The 19,592-nt window shown below is 43.8% G+C and overlaps 1 protein-coding gene across 2 annotated transcripts in view; it reads right to left on the bottom strand.

Moving 5' to 3' along the window:
• The window catches only part of SPECC1 (sperm antigen with calponin homology and coiled-coil domains 1), a 191,758-nt gene that overhangs the window by 161,798 nt on the left and 10,368 nt on the right, over window positions 1-19,592 (bottom strand). The gene's annotated exons all lie outside the window — the stretch shown is intronic.

The raw sequence follows: 19,592 nt of genomic DNA, 5'->3' as shown, positions 1-19,592 counted from the left end.
AGAGAGAGAGAGAGAGAGAGAGAGAGAGAGAGAGAGAGAGAGAGGAGTTATTTCAGTCATGTCTGACTCTCCATGACCCCATTTGGGGTTTTCGTGGCAAAGATACTGCCATTTCCTTCTCCAGCTTATCTGACTGATGAGGAAACTGAGGCAAACAGTGAAGTGACTTGCCTGGGGTCTGAGGCTGGATTTGAACTCAGGTCTGCACCATCTAGCTGTCCCCTTTTTATTTTATTTCTTTTTTTAAGCCCTTACACCTTTTGTCCTAGCATCAATTCTAAGGCAGAAGAGAAGGGCTAGGCAATCAGGGTTAAAGTGACTTGCCCAGGGTCACATAGCTCGGAAGTGTCTAGCTTTTAATATATACATAAAAAAAAAGTTCTCAAATCTTTGTATGACAAGCCACAAGTCACAACTACTAGAATTCACCAACAGGAGAAATTCCTGGCAACCAAAAACTACCATAAATTCACATCCCTTAAAGAGAACTTGTCTTTGTGTCATCCATTTCAAGGCATCAGCACACATTCAAATGAAAGGGACTCGGGAGCGTGAGGGACATTTATTCAGCCTCCAGCAGGCGTGTTTGTTTATTAATTGTGCTGGGTCCCTCTGTATACACTGCTGGAGCCCAATAAAGGACGGTGGACACAGATATGGATTTATATCCTCAGAGCACATCGTAGAAATGAATTTGCATTTCTGGTTCAAGATAGAAAGAAATACTTTTTAAAAAACCACATGCCACCGGTAGTCCCTCGCTCACGGTGTTGCTTGTACACAGTAGGGGCTTAATAAGTGGTCGTCGACTTGATTTCTCTGCGACTTCTAGCCTCTGAGAGTTGCCTAGGGTCCCAAAAGCTACAATTCCCCCTCTTTGGGTTAGGGTAGTGGGATTTGAATCCAGATCTTCCTGCCACGGACTCCTTTAATTAAGAATTTTGAAAGCTTTTTTAAAACGGAAGGCTCCAGCACTGGATGGTGCACAAGGAGGCCGTTCTACACGCTGCTCCCATTCTAATCTTTTATTTCTAATTTTCCATCAGCCAAGTTCAGTTCTCTCTGTGAAGTCAGGGTCACTTGGGGGTGATGAAGTTTGGCTGGCAGAGGATGAAATCTATACTCTGGCAGCATCTGCGTCCTGTTAAATGTAAAAGGGGGTAAATCCGACGTGACAGCCCCAGAGCCCAGGAGAGAAGTCTTCTCTAATGGAGACAGCTCTGTTTCAGAACTGCAAAAGCTCGGCCAAACGTTCCTAGCTAAGTACTAAGTACGGCAAATTGCTGACCTTTGGGGGAGAGCGCCCTAGCATCAAAGAGCCCGTCCATTAAGGGGTCCGCCTTCCGAGGGGAGCGTGAGCTTGCCGAGATGATCTCAGGCTAAAAAACGACACCCCTCCCCTCTTCTCTGAGAGATCCAGGCTGTACCCCTACCTGGGCAAGGACTTATCAGCAGGATAAAAGCGTGAGCCCAAAGAAAACGTATCAACAACCAATGATAAGATAGCTAATCTCAGCTGAGATAAAGCAAGGTCAGAGCTAGGAACACATCACTGCACTCACAGGAAACTGGCCTGCCTGGAAGCCTGAAGGAGGGAAAACACATATATTAGCACACTTCAAATATTCTGGGCTAACAACGGGCAGCTGGGTGGTGCAGTGGATAGAGCACTGGGCTTAGAATCGGGAAGACTCATCTTCCTGAATTCAAATCAAAAGGTAGACACTTATTAGCTGTGTGACCCTGGGCAAGTCACTTTACCCAGTTTTCTCATCTATCAAATGCATTGGAGGAGAAAACGGAAAACCAACTCTAGTATCTTTGCCAAGAAAAGCCCAAATGAGGTCACGAAGAGTCAGAGACGATTGAAACAACTGACCAATAATACCAAGAAGAGTGGCAAACAGGGAAGAGAGATGGATGGTCTTGGAAACAAGATAAAGTGTACTGGAGTCCATAGGGCTGTGGTCAAGTCATTTCCTTGTGTCTCAGTTTCCTCATTTGTAAAATGGATTTATTATTATCAGTGGAAAGGCAGCTGAATAGAAAGCTCCCCTTGAAGTTAAGAAGACCTATTCTGACAGATACTATAACCCCCTGCCCAGCACCTTCTCTCTAAGATGACTTTCTACCCAATCTGTGTATGTTGGAGTGACTTCTCCATATCAGAAATCAGTTTTCATTCCCTGGGCTTCAGATGTCTAGGGACCACACAAAGAACCTCCCCTGCCTCAAGCAATTAGATTCAGCTGTGACTTTGGCTCTCCCGTGCTCTCTCTATATGTGGGTCAAGTGACTTAACCAGGGTCACTCAGGTAGGAAGTGTCTGAGGTCAGATTTGACCTCCTTAACTCCAGGTCTGGTACTCTGTCCCCTGGGCTTCCTGGCTGCCCCTTACCATCGTCTTCTAACCCAAATGAGCTACACCATTCCTGCCCTCCTGGAAGTGAGAGGGACAGCAAATTCCTGCAGAGAACATCTCCAAGAGCAGCCGAGAACCCAAGGAGGGCTTGATATAATTCAGCACACCTATATTAGGCACCAACTATACTAGGAACCGAGGGGTAGAAATACTAGAAGAAAAGATAGTCCCTGCTCTCACGGGGCTCCTATCCTACTGATGTGGAAACAACAGGTACACAGGGAAGTATGTACAAAATTTATACAAACTAATTTGGGGAGAAAGAAGCTCTAACAATCAGGAGACTAATTAATGTCCTGAAACCTTTCTCTTCTGTAAAATGGGTGTAGGAGGGGGACAGAATTTGGGGTCGGGGGAAGCCTGGACTCGAGTTCTACCTCTGACATCTACTAGTTGTGCAACTAGGCAGGTCATTTCATCTCCCTGGACTTGATTTCCTCAACCCTCCCTCCCCGCTCTCCTCACCTGCCCCCTCCAAGCCATGCCATGCCAGCTGGTCTTCCACCATTAGAATATAAACTCCTTGAGGGCAAGGCCTGCCCTGATTTGCTTGTGTTTGAATTCTCAAAGCTTACCACGCTGCCTAGCACATGGGTTCTTTTTCAGTCGCATCCAACTCTTCATGAACCCATTCTGGGTTTTCTTGGCGGAGATCAAGATCTGCCTGTGATTGGAAACGGCAAGCGAGAGCAGCCAAGTGGCTTGATGTATATAAAGCATCAGGGCTGGAGATGAGGGGGTCCTGGGTTCAGATCTGGCCTCAGACTCTTCCCTAGCTGACCCTGGACAAGTCTTAACCCCAATCGCCTATTCCCTACCATGGAACCAATATTTAGTACTGATTCTAAGACAAAAGGCAAAGAGAGATGGGGAGCTCACTACCTTTCCCAAAAGAAGACATGCCAAATTTAGAAAAACTCCATTAGGAAATGTTTGCTTATAAAAATGGGGAACTCATTACTTATCTAAATGAAAAGCCACTCCAAATTTGCACAGCTCTAAGTATTTAGAAGTTTATCCTTCTAGAAACTCTAGATCGTCCTCCCTTGTCGCTTCCTGACCTCTGGCACGAAGCAGAACAAGTCTATTGCCTCCTTCCACATAAGAGCCCTTTAAATATTTGAAGACCACTATCGTACTTCCTTCCCCCAAGTCTTCTGTCCTTGGAGGTTAACATCTCCAATTGCATACGGCACGGTTTTTCCAGCCCTCTCACCACCCGATTATGCACTTTCCTCTGGCTAACGTCCAATGCTGTCAATGTCCTCTCGAAACTTTTAATGCTCAGAATTAGACCCAATGCTCCAAAAAGAGAGAGCCCAGAGTCACACAGCCACAGCCAGTCTCTCTACTGACCCAAACTGGCTATGTGACTCTGGGCAACACCTCTCGGGGACTTAGGAAGCTCTCTGAATCTATGAGTTATGGAGCAAGTGGGTAGCTCAGTGGATAGAGAGACAGGCCTGGAGATAGGAGGTCTTGGGTTCAAATCTAGCCTCAGACTCTTCCTAGCTGGGTGACTTTGGATAAGTCACTTAATGCCAATTGCCTAGTCCTTACCACTCTCTTCTGCCTTCTGATTCAAAGATGGAAAACAAGGGTTTTTTAAAAACCAAACACACTAGGAGTTGAAAAGAAGGCAACAATCTGCATTGAGGAGATCATTTACTCACCTGGGAGTTTTTTTTTGGACCTGTGAAATCCCAGGTCTCACCCTCTCCCCAACGCCACCAAAAGACTTCATCAGCTTGTTTAGGGGCGGTATCCAAGTTTTGTTGCTGTCCTCTAAAAGGCTGAAGTCTTTTCCTCAACAGCTGCCATTTTGCTATGTCTCCCTAGCCAGTACTTGGCCAATAAACTCTAAGAAGCCAGGTGTCCTGTTTCTCATTTATCCCTACTATTAAATTGCATTTACTCAATCAGGCCCGTTGCTTCAGACCATCAAGATCTTTCTGGGATCCCAATTCTACTGGCCAAAGTGTTATTAGCTATTTCTCCCAGCTTTGGGCCACCCCCAAATTTGATAAAAGCACGTTCTCTAGGCGTCCATCCAAGTCATCAATAAAAATGTTGAACATGAGCAGCACCAAGGACAGAATCCCACTTTGCTTCCCTAAAAGGAGCTGTTTAAAGTTGACATTAATTAAATAATCAGCACATTTGGGGTCCACAATAATACACCCAACTAAATACTATTAATCAGGCCACATTTCTTCATCTTCATGGGATTTTGTATAAGATCAAGGACTGAAAGGAACCTCACACATTAGGGGAGACACTGAGACTCACGGAAGTTAAAGTCTGAGTAATCATCATCAGAGGCAGGAGCTAAACTCAGGTGTTCTGAACTCAGAGCCCTCCGCTTTGTGGCCTCCCAATTATCAGGTGAAACTTGGCCAAATATCTTGCTGAATGCCTGGCACACTATGTCTACAGTATTCCCTTGGCTCCAATAACCCCCAAAAGACATAAAGTGAATTTGATGTGACTAGTTCTTAAAGAGTCCATACCAGCTCTGAGAGATGACTATTGATTGCCCTTTCCAAAGGCTCACACACCGTTCCTTTAATAACACGTGCTGGAATTTTACCAAAACCTGAAGTCAAATGCATTGGCCTGTGATTTGAAAAATACACCTTCCTCTTTCTGGAAAAGTGGACAAGAATTTGTGAGATGAAACCTGCCTGTACTTTGCTTCCTACTGGCCAACAAACAAACAAAACTAGTGTTTGACTCAATGTAATATAAAGAACATGGATTAAAAAGCAAAAAATAAAAATGCTTCTCCCCTTTTTGAAATGCAATAATAAAGGAGAAGAATCAAAGTTTGGCATTTGGAGAATGTTAAAGAATCACAGGAAGCTTTTTATGGACTGATGCAAAGTAAAGTAAATAGAACCAGGAGAACAATACACAAATGGACTGCAACAATGTAAATGCAAATAATAACAAAATAGAACCAAAGGAGGTGTAACCCCAGTGACCAAAGCTGGGCAGGAGAAGATGAGAAAACATGCCTTCCTCCCTTCTTTGCCAAGGCTGGGGGGGGGGGGGGAGCTATGTGTGTGGCCCACTATATAGAATGATAGATTCCGGTGATGAGTTTATTAACCCAGATTTATAGAACTGCATGGTCCCTCATTCCCTCACTCTTTTAAAATTTTACTTATTTATTTTAACAAGGAAAGGCTCTTTGGGGAGGATGGGGAAAGAAACATATCTGGTAATAAAGACAATACAAAAACAGAAAATATCACTAAAAATTAAAAAAATTTTTTTTTTCCATTTTGCTAGTAATAACGGAATCCTGAAGAGAATGACCTTGGAACGTGGAGTTTATTGTTTTTAAGAGTCTTGGCTCCCCATCCCCGCCCCACCCTGACCAATAGGAATTACTCCCTGAATGATGATGACCCTGGAAGATAAAAATAACAGATGGCCCTTTTCCAAGTATGATCAAGGGATACTGTGGTGATCTTTTTCAGGAAGGGAGGAAAGTTGGCAATAAAGATATCTTTCCAGCTTGAGAGAAAAGGATGGACCATTCGGCAATGAGTACAATTGATTATCAGCCTTCCTAACTGCTTCCAGTAATACTAAACCCTAATTTTGTTTTGTTTTTTGAGGATTTTTTGGCCCAGAGGTTTTTTTAATCCCTAGAAGGGGAATTTTCCCCATTACCTGGCATGTTTTGAGGACTCACCCCCCCCCCCCTTCTGCCTGCAGAAATCCTATCATCTCCACTCAGGGATGTCAAATACAAATAGTGGAAATTTAAGAGACCATAATTCATAGCACAAATCAGATGAAAGAGCACTAGCAATTCTAAAACTACACAGAAAAAAGGGGTGGGGAGGTATATTGAAAGCATGAGAGGCAGTGAGCTATATATATATATATTTATTATATAGAGTCAGGCAGTTCAAATCCCACTTCTGACACTTCTAACCTGGAGCAGGTCTCTTAATTTCTCAGTGTCCCAGGCAACTATCTAAGATCACAAATTCAGTGGATGGAGTTTCACGTGAGATTTCTCTGTGCTGAACAGAATCATAGGTCTGGTCCCCGCCCCACCCCCCCAGGAAAAAAAGGGATTTGCCCAAGATCACACAAGTTATTGAATATTACATTTAAAAATACGGAAAAAGACCTTCTAGATCTTCTAAGTCCAACCCTTTCATTTTATGAAAATTGAGCAGCTAAGGGACTTGCCTAAGATCATACAAGTTATTAAATAATAAAAAGCTGGAAAGGGATCCAAGAGATCTTCTAGTCCAAAGCTTTCATTTTACAGATTAGGAAACTGAGGCTCCTAAAGATTAGGTGATTTTGTGCAAAGTTGTAAATGAAGAGTGAGCAGCTAGGTGGCTCCATGGATATGAAGTCAGACCTAGAGACAGGGAGTCCTGGGTTCAAATCTGACCTCAGTCATTTCCTAGCTGTGTGACCCTGAGAAAGTCACAACTCCTATTGCCCAACTCTTACTGCCCTTCTGTCTTGGAACCAATACACAGCATGGATAAGATGGAAGGTAAGGGTTTTTAAGGGGGAAAAAAAGGAAGGAAGAAAAAGAAAGGGAGGCAAGATTTGAACCCAGATCCACCAACCCTTTTCACTGGATCCTGCTTGGATCAGAGGTGTTCTGTTTGGTCACTAAGGAGCAAGAAATGGGTCGAGACCACAAGGAGGCAGATTTAGACATGGAGTAAGAACCAAACTACCCAACAATCAGGGCTACCCAAAAGTAGAATGAGCTGCTTTGCAAAGCTATAGCTTCCCTGTTGCTAGGGGTTATCAGGTGAAGACTAAGACTTGGGGGTTTTGTAAAGGGAATTCCTGTTTGGGCACAAAACAAGTTAGATGACCTCGGCGCCTCTGTGAATGGAATTTTCCTGCTGACTCAGTCATCAATATAAGCCTGAGTCACCGAGACAGAGCAGCTGAGAGTTAGAGAAGTCAATGGTCCCGGGCTAGCCTGCCCTCTGACACATCCTGGCTGAGGGACTGACCTTGCACAAATCACCTCCCTTCCTAAGGGTCCCAGACGACTCTCCACGACCCTTAGTTGTTGAGGTGTGCTGGTAAAAGAAGCCCCCCTCCTCCCCTGGGACACAGGTCCAATGGGAGGAAAAGTCAAAATTAAAATTGAAATCTGTGCCATTAAATGACAAGATTTCAGTCTAGGGAAGAGATTAGAAAATGTCCTTCCTTTCCTTCTCTGTAGAGGTGGGAGACTACAAGCACTACTGATTTGGGCTCATGGGTAGGTTGATTTAACTGAACTGCTATTTTTCTTCTTTTCTGATCTTGATAATACAGGAGACCCCAATGGGTAGGAAAAGCCAAATGATATGTCTGGAAAAACAAGAGTCTGAGGGATCAATTGTAGGATGTTAGCTTTAGAGCTAGGAAGAACCTCAGAAACCACCGATTTGGGTTCCCTCATTTTATAGAGGGAAAAAACAAGCCCAGGGAGGTATGAGACAAGCAAGTTACTCCAAGTCTTCATTTGAACCCAGATCCTCTATCAGAATAAAACCAAGTAAAAACACAGAAAAAAGTGGGACCCTTGTGTGGGTCTGCCTGTTAAGGCCGAGCGGGGGGAAGCAGCAATGACGATGGCCAGGAACTGATGTTTCCCTGTAATAGAGGGGAAGCCGTAAAGCCCAGGACCCCACGAGCCTTGAGGCTAGTGATCTGGTCTGGCTACTTGTCTCTGCTTTGCTGGATACTCTGGGATTAATCACCAGACAGAGAAAGCTCTTCTCTCACAGTCATTGTCCCGTGGTATACAAAAGCTACATTGGCCGACACTTTTTATTATATAGAGGTGGGAAATGGTGGGGGGAGGGGACATTTATTAAGCACCTACTATGTGCCAAGCACTAGACCAAGTACATTCTAAAATTCTGAGATTGGTGCTATTGCTGTCTGCATTTTGCATTTGAGGAAACTGAGGCAGACGCAATGAAGTGACGTGACCAAAGTTGCACCTAGCTTGGAACTTGGGTCTTCTGGGCTCCAAGATCGGAGCTCTTTTCACTGTGCAACCTGGCTAAGATAAAAAAAAAAATCATACTTAGTCCTGGAAGGGTCCTCCAAGTCCATTTAGTCCAAAAGGAAACTGATGGGGCAGCTAGGTGGCTCAGTGGATAGAGAACCAGGCCTGGTGTCAAGAGATCCTGGGTTCAAATCTGGCCTCAGACGCTTCCTAGCTGGGTGACTTAAACCCAGTACTTTAACCCTTACTGCTCTTCTGCCTTGGAACCAATATGTAGTATTGATTCTAAGATGGAAGGTAAGGGTTTTAGAAAGGAGGGGAAAAAAAAAGAAGAAAAGGAAACTGAGGCTCAAGTTCCCACAGGTAGTACCAGAGGCAGGATTTGAACCCAGGCCTCCTGATCCATTCTATCTACCTGCCTCCTAGACCAGCGACATCCTTCCAGCATGGAAGCAGTCAACTTCTAAATCAAAATGTCCAGAGGGGCCAAATGCACACTAATCCTCCCTCTGTTACCGCTCCAAGGCCACTCACTGTCCCATAACCTAATCATCCCTGATCAGCCACCAGAGATTTCTCCTGCTATTTTCAGGCCTGAACCAATTTTGCAGAATTCCAGCTTCCCCCCGCTCTCCGCCATCCATGTCTCTTCAATCACTCGTGGGCCAGCTGCAACTGACTTTCCCTTAATCAAACTCCAGAATTGGGCTGCTGCGCTTTTAGCTTCAAGCCGGACTGCCTTCCAAACATTAATTTAATGGATTTTAAAAATAGCACCAACCTTTGGGGACCTCCTGGGCGGGCGGCTCAGAGGAGCAGCAGCAGGCGAGGAGGACTGGGGAATTTTAGGGCTTTCTTTTTATAGGTTCGTGCCGTGTTTGGACCACCATCAAGAATTACCATCCAATTGTCCCCTTGATTACATTTTCTCAGTGGACTGAGACCAAGAAACAGAACTGACTTTTCTTCTCTCTCCAGACACATTCTCATCATCATCATAGCTAGCATTTGTAGAATGCTTTTGTATTATTCTCACTTGACCCACACAGTGACACTTGGGAGGTAGCTATTGTTACTCTCCTCATTTTGGAGATGAGGAAACTGAGGCAGACAGAGTCAAGCAACTTGCCCAGGGTTACACGACCAGATTTGAACTCGGATCTTCCTGACTCCAGGTCCGATGCTCCCCACATTCTCTGTGCCCTTTTCTTCACTTCCTCCCCAGTTGTGGCTGACAGCCCCCAGCTCTTTACACCATTAGGCAAAACCCATTATCAGGAAAGGATCCAATAAACTCTTGGGGCACCAATTTGTAAATGACGGATGAGTCTTAATGAGTTCCTTCTCCAGAGGTATTTAGAGTTTATTAAGAGACAAATCCTCAAGTAAAAGAAATGAACTTCTAATTTTAGAAGTCCCGTGATCTAAGCACCGGATAGAAGAGAGAAGGGGTTAGCTGGTAGGTGGTGGTTGTTTAATAATTGATTTAGTGGAGAGAGGAAGACAGAATATGGGGAGAGATCTGGTTTAGGGGCCAAAAGTAGACTGCCTCTGATACGAACTGCCTAAGTGACTCCGGTAGGTCTCCTTTCAACTCCTTGCCTCAGTTTCCTCCTCTGTAAGATGAGGAGGGAGAATCAAGGGTCTTCAAGATCTCCAATATAAAGCTGGAAGGGACCTTTGAGATTGCCAAGTCCAATCCCTTCATCACAAAGTGGAAGAAATGGGCCCAGGAGACAATGACTAGCCTGAGGTCACTCAACTGCCCGAGGATCCGTACAGCTCCAGATACTGACCCTCTAGGGTCCTGAAATTATACTCCCCAAGGTAGAGGGGTACAAAGGAAAGGGCGGGGGGACTCAACTCCACTTCTCTTCATAGACCCGTTGGAAGACAAACAAAACTTGGGTCTCTTTGGGCACCAAAACTTGGTTTCTGAGCTGCCAGACTCTCTGTGGCAGCCCCAAACTGGAAACAAAAATCAGTCAATAAACATTTATTAAGCTCTTACTATGTGCTTAATACTAAGTGGCAAAGTGGATAGATTATTAGGCTTGGAGTCAGGAAGTTCAAATTCTGGCCTCAGATACTTAATAGCTGTGTGACCTTGAACGAGTCATTTAAGGCTATTTGCCTCAGTTTCCTTATCTGTAAAATGAGTTGGAGAAGGAAATGGCAAAAATTCCAGTATCTTTGCCAAGAAAACCCCAAATTGGGTCATGAAAGAGTCAGATACAATAGAAATGCTTTAATAAATTAATATTTAAGAAATTAATTTAAGAAGTTAATAAATTTAATTTAATAAATTAATTGAACTGGCTGGGTCTTTGCCCTTCTCTATATCACCAGCCCTGGGCACCATGCCTCGCACATAGTAGGCACTTCATAAATACTGGGTTGTGTTGTTTTTTTACTCTAAGACAAATGACCTCCGAGGTTGATTCTGGCCCCAAGTCTACTCTCTACCCAGAATGAGGAAAGCAGAGGCAGGGGAACAGTCTGCATAGGAACGATGGGGAAAACAAGGCTTTTAAAGACAGCCGAATTCCAGTTATACACAGTGGCTGATCTTGATTCCAGAGAATCGATGACAAAGCGACTGCTGAAGAGAACACATGCCCTGGCCACAGAATGGGCTGCTGGCCCCGTGGGCCCCACGTGGATGGGGGTTTGTTTTGTGGAGCTGTTTTTTCCTTTGTTATAAAAGAAGGTTCTATTGGGTGGGGGAGGAGGAGATGATAGGAGAATAAAAGCAGACTAGAAAGCCAAAAGGACCAATTCAAAAATAAAAAAACTATCCCATTGTGGCTGTCTTGCTTTTCAAGAAATTAAATGCTTAAAAAATGCTCCTGATACAGTAGAAGGGCCTGGATTCAAATCCTACTTCTTGATGCCTAGATGATAATGGGCAAGACACTCATCATCATAAAATGAGGATGTTGGACTAGATGGCCTCTGAGGGTCATTCCAGCTCTAGCTTCCTAGATTCCTATGACCTCTCTGGGCCTCAGGCAGGAAAGAAATAGTGCTATATATATCACTAACACTGAGCTAAGTGCCTTACAAATATTATTTCATTTGAGTCTCACAACTATGAAAGATGGGTGCTGCTATTGTCTCTATTTTACAGTGGAGGAAACTGAGGCAAAGTAAGGTTAAGTTACTTCTTTTAAAAAAAATCCTTACCTTCTTAGTATCAATTCTAAAACAGAAGAGAGGAAGAGCTGGGAAATCAAGATTACAGAGCTAGAAAGTAAGGTGAGATTTGAACCCAGGTCCTCCCAACTTCAGGCCTGGGCCTTTACCCGCTGTGATACCTAACTGACCTGAGGTTCAGTGATTCACACAACAATAAATGTCTGAGTCACACTGGAACTCAGGAATTCCTAACTTTTGACCTAGCATTCTATTCCCTGGGACACCTAGTTGCCTCAGTTTCCCAATTTGTAAACAGAGAGAATTAGACTAGATGATCTCTAGAATGGGGGTTCGTAACCTTTTTTGTGTGTGTGTGACATGGATCCATCTAGGAAGGCTGGGGAAGCCCATGGATTCCCTTTCTCAGAACAATGTTTTTAAATGCATCAAGTAAAATTCAGAGGATTACGAAGGAAACCAATTTTATTGCAATAGTTATCAACGTTTAAAAAAAAAAAACCAAACAATTTCAGGGAGATCTATGAGACTGTCTTCTTTGGGCCTCAGCTTCCTCATTTGTGAAATGAATTGGCTGGGCCAGATGACTTCTATTCTCTAGGTCTAGGATTCGAGAAGTTTTAAAATGATTGCAACTGGCCAAGAACAAATTTCCAAATAGTCATCATTTTTTTTTCACAGCTCTTACCAGCTCACATGCTCTCTGGCAGAAAGATGACTCTGACACACTCCCAAGTCCAACCCAAAGACTTTCCATGTTCAATTGAACTTGGGAGAAGCAGTGAGCATCGATCCATCCAGTCGCTTAGTAGGCCAGGTTCTTAATACAGCAGAAAGGACACTAAGCTTTGGAGTCAGAGTCCCTGGATTCTACAGTGGAAATTCTCTATCATGGATCTGAAAACTGGAGGGCCTACGTTCAAATTCCACTTCCAATATTTGCTCCCTGTTTGACCGTGGCCAAGCCGTTATTGGACCTCGGCTGTAAAATGAGGGTACCGGATGGGGTGGCCTTTGGGATCTCTTCCAGCTCTGATTTGACAGGAGAAGTGATATTAGAAATCAAAAAGGAAAAAACTCAAGAGTTGCCAAGGAGACTGACCCAGCAGGACTTGGATTGGTTGGGAGAAGGGACAGAGGGGGAAGCTCATCAAAGAGAATGTGAGGAAGGGGGATGGGGGGTCTCTCAAGACTTCTAGTCTTTGAGCTTGAAATTCTGTGAGACACTTTAGCAAAAAGGATGTCTCTTGTAATTAGTGTATCCAAGTTAAAAACCAGGCTGAAAATGGTACTGGATAAAAAGTAGCTTTACAAATGTGAGGCGATCACTCTTTACCCTTCAGCTTCCCCCCACAAAAAAAAAAAGAATCATCCTAGAAAATGAAAAAAGAATTAATCCCAGAGAAGGAGAAAAGGAAACTGTGGTCTGTTGGCTCTGTGGGGAAAGGTCAATGAGGAACACTGGGAGAATTCCAAGAAAATACACCTCAATTCTTTTTTTCCATGCAAATGGCCATTGTGAATCATTAGCCTTGGTCGGGCTATTCCCCATACTCCCTTTAAGACATCGGTTCCATTGAGCTGCTTGGCAGAAAGAAGACTTTGACACATTCCCAAATTCAGCTCAAAGACTTTCCATGTTAAATGGAACATGGGAGAGGCAGGAACTTGGGCGATGCTCAACGAGAAAGGGAAGTGAAGAAGGAAAAGCTGGAGGGGGGAAACGAAGGGCAGGGAATGAAAACATGACCCAGCCTCCACCTGGATCCTACGACACAATCTCCAGCGTCAAGATCCCCCCAATATGGCGGACAGAATGTAATCTTTGCAGAATCACAGGCTAAGGGTCCTCGGCAGCCATCCACACCAACTCAGGGAAGAAAAGGGTCTCCCACCCCAGTAATAAACCTTCCCAACATCTGACGCCTCTCATTCATACAGCCAAAACCTCAGCCCCAGCCCAGAATAAGACCTGAATGTCAAGAGATATTCTGAATGCGTGACACCCTGGGGAAATCCCTCGACTTCTTGCGCCCACCTGCAAGAGGGAATTGGTCTCTTCCCACTTCTATCCATCCTCAGACTCTACTGCCCAAGTGCTTTGCCTTAATAATCAGAGATCTGACCTACTCAACCAACTCTGCGGGCTTCCTACTGCCCCTAGGAAGAAAGACCATGTCTTCTGTTAGGAAAGTCTGTCACCGCCAGGCTCCCAATTTCTCCTTGTCAGCCACACCGAGGCTCCCCTCTCCTGCATTCTCTGTGGTTCAGTCATGCTGGCTCTCTGTCTGTTCCTCCTATCTCTGTGTGATTGTGCTGATGGTGTCCCCCCCTTCTGGTGTACCCCAGCCTCTTTGAAGATGAGGCTCGTGTACTCTCCTCTGCCTGAAACCTTTCCCTTTCCCTCCCAAACTGCTTTGCATGTATTTGTGCTTATTGCCCTAATATTTATATCTATGTTCCCATCTCCTCCTTGTCTTCCCCATTAGAGTAGGAATTGTTTTTCTTTTTAAAAAACCTTTTACCTTTTGTCTTTGAATTATCAATTATTGATTCCAAGGCAGAAAAGAGAGAAGGGCTAAGCAACTGGAGTTAAGTGACTTGCCCAAGGAAGACCATATTCGAACCCAGGTACTCCTGACTCCAAGCCTGTATCGGGCTGCCTAGCTGCCCCTGTTTCTTTTTCTTTTATATTTTTATTTGTCACGTGGCACATAGTAGGTGCTTCATTAATGTTTGGCGATTGACTAATACCCAACAAATACCCACCATTCTCTGCTGGAAGACCTCCAAGGAGGCAGTATGTTCCACTGTGGGACAGTAGGAAACAATCCCTTTCGAGTAGAAATTGCTTCTTTTTTTCCCCTATCTGTATTCTCTGGCACACAGTAGACCCTTAATAGATTCTTGCCCATCAATGAATGTGATCCTGGACCCTCCTTTCTACCACCTCCATCCCCAGAGAATGGAAAGAAGGGATAAGCTCAGCAAGATAAACAGAAGACTTTGAGTTGTCATCTCCTAAAGGACTGGGGCCATGTTGGTCTGCATTGCCTTAATATTTTCCAATGGTAGGAGGAAGGGGAGGAAAAAGAGAAACTGGAGAAGATAATGACGGGAAAAGAGCAAGCTCACAGCTGATGAATTCCACGACCGAACAAAGTGGCAGGAGATAATTCACAAAATTCTCATCTGAAGGAGTCTTTAACCTCACACCCTAAGAGGTTTCTTTGAAGGGAGGGATGGAATGAGACTAGATCTGTGACCAAATGGGCACAGAGTACTCCGGCTGAGATTACTTCTACCTGGACTCCAGATCCAACCCTCTAGTCACTGTGTCACACCACAATGATCATTGTTGCTGTTCTTTTTAAAAAAGAAAAAAAAGGTTTCGGTCCACAAACTGATTCAGAGTGAAATGAGTAAAACCAGGAAAACAATGCACACGGCCATATAAACAAAAAGATCACAGCAAATGAAACTTCCTAAATTCAAATCTGGCCTCAGACACTTACCACCTGAGGGACGGTGGGCAAGTTGCTTAAGTCTGCCTCAGTTTCTCCAATTGTAAAATAATAGTGCCTACCTCATTAGGTTCTTGTAAAGTACCTGCCACATAGTAGGCCTAGTCCCTTTATTTTTGTAATGAGGGAGGACTCTTTAGAAAGGTATATATTGGAAAATGTATGGGTATATAAAAGAGAGTAACATTTAAAAAATTTAAGAGGGGAGAGAATAAACAAGACAACTTCCTTCTACTAAATGTTTGGGAAATATCACTTCCAAGTGGTCCTTTGAAAGCCTTCATCCCCCCCCTCCAAAAAGGTTCCCCAAAATATGGCTCTCTTGACACCAAAAGATTTCTTAACAATGACCATGACCGTGGCTAACGCTGTTCACATGTTTCAGTCCCGTTTTTAAGAAGTGATGTCATATTTACTTCCTTTAATAGCCCAAGAATGCAGCTTACAATACCAACTGAAATTTGTGTTAACTTCTTCCAAAATGGCATTGTGCTATGGAAATGACTTCCTCCAACAACAAAGATGTTTAAAAAAATGATTCTTCCTCTCATCTCACAAGTTGTCTTAATTAGGTTCCTACTCTATATTTTTCCTGCCCACAATGTACAACTGAGTTCACTAGGTCCTGCCATTGACTCTATGTAACCCTTAAACATCCTTGGTCTCAGTTTTCTCATCTGGTAAGTGGGGAGATTGGACTATGTGTGTAATTAGAAAATCTTAAACCCTTGGACTTCATCTCCCAGAATCCTTTTCCCCTTCATTCATGTAGCGTCCTTACGTATTGTATACAGTTGTGGGAAACCCCGCTCTCGCTCTCTCTTCCCTGGAGACCGCGGCTGCGTTGGCTCCCTCTTTGCTCTAGCTTTTTAGTTTCCTTTTTGCTTCAAGTTATTAATACATTTTGTAAAATATATACTTGGAGTATTTGGACATTAATTTTTAATTTTATAACTAGCTGACCTCTTTCAAGGACCTTTCCAGTTCTAAATCTGTTAATACTCAGATTCTGTGACTCATAAAGCTAGAGGGGATCTTAGAGACCAAACTTCTCATTCTAGACAGGTGACTTGCCCATGGTGCCACATTCCGAGATAAAATCAATGAGTGTTCACCCCAAAGTATATAGCATCATATAAAAATGGTAGCTCCTTCAGGGATACACAATTGGGGCTTCACAATTGGGATAAATTCTCCTTCCTTCCCAGTTCTCTAATTGCCCAATTCTACTTCCATCATTTGGGGAATCTAGATTCTTCCAAGGACATTATGTGGCATGATTGGACATTAGGGCATTATATGCACCAAGGAGTTCCCCAGAGTTCCTTGGGAAACGTCAAGTGTCTTCCAGTGAAAAATTGCAAATGGCACCTGCCAATTTGACAAACTATAGAAAGGATATTAATGATGTTGCACAGAATTTCAAAGAGTGCTAACAAAAATCCTATTAAGCTTATAATGTCTGTTACAGATCTATGTTCATTCATTCTCTTTCCACCTCAATGTATTTCAGCTGTGGTGGGGTAGGAGGAGGCTGGGAAAAGAGAGGAAATTGAGGATAGGAGAGACCTTAGTTCCTATCCTAATTAAGATATTTGCTGCCCGTTTCTCTGAGCCTCAGTTTTCTCATCTGGAAAATGTGGAAGATAATATACTACATTAAGAGACAGCATGGTACAGTGATTAAGAGAGCTGACCTAGGTTCTACTCCCACCTCTGACTCAGGCTAGGAAATCATTTGATCTCTCAATGCTCTATGGAGCTCTCTAAGTTGCAAAGAAAGTACTGATCTGCTTTGGTAGAGGGAATTTTCTTACTGGGAGTCCCCAATACCAAAGAAATCAGAGATCCAATTAAAAAGCACTCCATTAATAATAATAATAATAATTCCTCACATCTATGCAATATATATTAAGCTTTACTGACCCCACTTAGAATACATCCTTTTATTTCATCTTCACAAGAACCCAGTGAGGGAAGCAGATGAAGAAATGGAAGCCTAGAAGAAAGTGACTTGCCCAAGATCACACATACAAGTGGCTGGAGAATTAGATGGCTCCCTATTCAGCACTTCAAGCTCATAGATTCTCCCTTCTCCCTTTGACTTGCCATTCTTATTCACTCTGACCCTTGCCTCACCTGACACTTTTCTTTAGTAATTTCAACATTGCCTTTTACAACTAGCCTCATAATGCTGTCCTTTTGTAGTTCTGACTTGGGAAATTATTACTGCCTGCCTGCTACATTTCCTATATTTGCTATATTTCCATTGTGTCCTGCTGATGCCTAAATATTGTCATTGAGATGGTCTCTGAAGTTCCCCGATTCTGAGATTCCAGCACTGACTGACTAAAAGAACATATAATTCACTTTTCTCAACCCTACCCAATTGCCTTCCCCTATTCCAAGAAATATCTAAGTAGTAAAGCCTATTACACTGACTGAAAGATCTGCCTCAGTTTCCTCATTTGTAAGATGAGGGAGTTGCTTTAGATAGCCTCTGAAGTCCCTTCCATCTTTAAAAGTCAGGGGGCAGCCAGGTAGTTCAGTAGAGAGAGAGCCATGTCTAGAGACAGGAGATCATGGGTTCAAATGTGGCCTCAGCCACTTCCTAGCTGTGTGACCCTGGACAAGTCATTTAACCCCCATTGCCCAGCCCTTTCTACTCTTCTACCTTGGAACCAATACACAGTAATGATTCTAAGATGGAAATAAAGGTTTAAAAAAAATTTTAATGTCAAGGGCAGCAAGGTAGCACAGTGGATAGAACCTGAGGCCTGGAGATGGGAGATTCAGGGTTCAAATCTGGCCTCAGATACTTCCTAGCTGTGTGATCCTGGGCAAGTCACTTAAGCTCTTTTGCCTAATCTTTGTCCTTCTGTATTAAAGTTGTTACTAGGGTAGAAAGGGTTAAAAAAATGTGGAATGGCTTATCAGCTCTGGAAGGGGGGAGAGAAGACAGGAGGAAAAGAAAATGTATCATGGAAACATGGGGAAATATTTTAAAATAAAATGTTTTAATTTTTAAAAAAAGTTGATGCTAGTGAGGGCGAGGCGGGGCAGAAACAATGATACTGATGCCGTTTTTAAAAATATCAAAAAGCAAAGCGTGGCTTCTCCGGGAGTAGAGGTTAACGGGAGGACACGGCACCAGAGGCCAGAGGCTTGGGAGTTCTAGCTTTCCACCCTGGTCAAAGGGGTATTGCTGAGGAAAGGGTGCCTAAGAGGGGAATTTTGGAAATACTGGCTCAGCAGATGTAAAAATAACCAGTTACAAGACTTGGCCCTAATCAGGGGAAACCGAAGCGGGTCCAGTGCACAGGAAGGCTCTTCTAGCTACGGCCAGGCCCGTGCTGGGGCTCTGGCCATTCTCAGGTCCACCTGGAAGAGCAGGTTGACCCTTGGTCGTTGCTGGGCTGGAGAACTGAACGCAGATGTTCCACAGAAACCAACTCCTGGAACACGCCTGCGATCTCACTCCCCAAGATGAGATCATAACCAACCATTGTTCTCCCTGTAAGGGCTGCCTGGGGGAGACTGGGCAAGAGCTCAGAACTCCAGGATCCTTTCAGTTCAGCCACCAAGGGTGCAGGTCAGGAGAGAGGAGGACTGGAGTGAATGAGCCCCACATTCAGCCGTGGCGCCAACAGAGGGAGAGGAGCACCCTGACATCCCCAACACATAAGCCTGTTTGAAGGGAGCAAGTGTGGCTGGCATACTCCCCTACATGCGTGCCTTCTCTTCCTCTTTTTTTCCTTTGAAATTTATTTATTTTTGTATTATTACTATTCCAAATGTTCACCAATCCAAACCAAAAAAAGAAAAAGATATCACACCAATGAAATCTCCTCTATGTTTAACTTACTTTTCTCCCTTTCTACAGCCTTAATTCTAACTTCTGAGTTCATAGAAATAGCTCTGAAACATGCCCCAAAGCACCTCTTTATCTCCTCCACCTTCCATAGCAAAAAAAATGGTGGGCCTGGAGTCAGGAAGATCTGAGTTCAAACCTGACCTCAGGCACTTACTAGCTGTGGGACCTTGGGCAAGTCACTTCACCTTGTTTGCCTCCATTTCCTCACCTCTCCTCTACATTCATCAAGAAAACCCCAAATGGGGTCATGAAGAGTTGGACACAACTGAAACCATTCAACAACAATAAGAATGACTGATAAGGAGAAGCTGCAGCCAAGTGGAGGGGAGAGAATGCTGGATTTAAGGTCAAGAGAATCCCAGATTCTAGGTGTGTCCCTGGCACTCACTAATTCAAAGCCTTCCTTCAGCAGATCCTTTCTGGTTCTCCCACCAACAGAGCCTCCTCCTCTGCAGTTCTGTCCTGTCGACTCAGTAGCTATCTTGTGTGCATGTTGCCACTGAATTAGAATGAGAGCTCTTTGAGGGCAGAAACTAATAAATTAATAAACGTGAGTGTGAGAGAAAGGAAGGAAGGAAGGAAGGAAGGAAGGAAGGAAGGAAGGAAGGAAGGAAG

Source organism: Gracilinanus agilis, chromosome 4 (genome assembly GCF_016433145.1).
Source record: "Gracilinanus agilis isolate LMUSP501 chromosome 4, AgileGrace, whole genome shotgun sequence".
Taxonomy (NCBI): Eukaryota; Metazoa; Chordata; class Mammalia; order Didelphimorphia; family Didelphidae; genus Gracilinanus; species Gracilinanus agilis.
This window is presented reverse-complemented; position numbering and strand designations above follow the sequence as displayed.